At 46.4% G+C, this 1,232-nt stretch overlaps 1 protein-coding gene across 1 annotated transcript in view; it reads right to left on the bottom strand.

Annotated features, from left to right (window-relative positions):
- cwc15 (CWC15 spliceosome associated protein homolog) overlaps positions 1-636 on the bottom strand; it is a 93,359-nt gene extending 92,723 nt beyond the window's left edge. Inside the window, exon 1 of the mRNA XM_043691483.1 lies at positions 468-636. The gene's annotated coding sequence lies outside the window, so the exon portion shown is untranslated. The remainder of the gene's footprint in view (positions 1-467) is intronic.
- Positions 637-1,232: the final 596 nt, after the last annotated feature.

Here is a 1,232-nt window from a genome sequence, read left to right as displayed (position 1 = left end):
CCGACAAATTTGAGATGTGCAGGTTAGCTGGATTGATCGTGCTAAATTGTCCTCAGTGCCTAGGGGGTGCATTAACCATTGGAAACACAGGATCACAAGGATACCGTAGAGGAATGAGTCTGGGTGGGATGCTCTTTGGAGGATCGGTGTAGAGTCGATGGGCCAAATGGCCTGTTTTCACACTGTAGGGATCCTACGATCTGATCTGTACATAGGCCAACTTCTATTTTCTCCACGCGCCCTCAAAAAAATTCTAAAAGGAATAGTTGATCCTCTTGGTGCCTCCCCTTACATGCACCCATTCTGTCCCTTGGCTGGTTTACCTGCGACCCAAACCAACCTGCAACGCCATTCCCTCTGACCTCCTGTCCGGTCCGGGAACCCACACTCTCGCTCCTACTAATGTTGCCCTTCAAGCACCTCGAACTGAATTTAAAACTTCAACAACGACTGAACTTCATACTAACCTTATAGGAATAGTAGGTTATTGTATCCACCCGCAGATTGTCTCTCGCCCCCGTTACCTGAGAGACCGGCGGCCGCTCGTTACAATACTAAAGCGATGGCAGCGAATGTTCTCGGGGTCGGATATCCCACAATGCAGCAGAGTATAGTGGCCCAAGTGGAAACTGAAGGAAGCGCGCTACCGCCGTTTTGAATTTTATTCATCATTTAGACGCTGAACCGAAGTCTGTTCCGGTCTCGTTTCTAAAGGCAAAGGAAGTTCCCCCTTCTGCAATCCCATGATAAGTCAACTCTGGATATTAGTGACAGTCCAAGCATCTTTTTTTCCAAAATGTAAGTTAACCATCAATAAAAACAAAATGATGCCTTCTCGGGATTTTAAAAAAATGTTTTCATCATTGTCTTCGATATTTCGAAGGCATCCTATATGCAGTATTCTGCTGGGTGCACCAATGGACTATGTCCTTTCTCTGCAAGGTATCTGGCAAGGTCTGGTCTGTGGTGGTGAGCCAGGTAGAGTGCTCCTCTTAGCCAGAGCTCCCAGCTTGACACACCTTGACCAACAGCACTAATAGACAGCCTCACCACATAGACATTCTGCCTTTTGACAGTGACCGATGCAGGAAATCAGGTATTACCTTGGTAAGGCAGTCAGAGATACCAAGAGGAATTTTACTTTACGCATGGAAAATGTAACTAAAAGAATTGTACACGTTGTTCTTTCTGCAAAAATCACAAGGCTCAGTGTGGGCTATCAGGGGAGATGG

Source organism: Chiloscyllium plagiosum, chromosome 6 (genome assembly GCF_004010195.1).
Source record: "Chiloscyllium plagiosum isolate BGI_BamShark_2017 chromosome 6, ASM401019v2, whole genome shotgun sequence".
NCBI classification, from domain to species: Eukaryota; Metazoa; Chordata; class Chondrichthyes; order Orectolobiformes; family Hemiscylliidae; genus Chiloscyllium; species Chiloscyllium plagiosum.
This window is presented reverse-complemented; position numbering and strand designations above follow the sequence as displayed.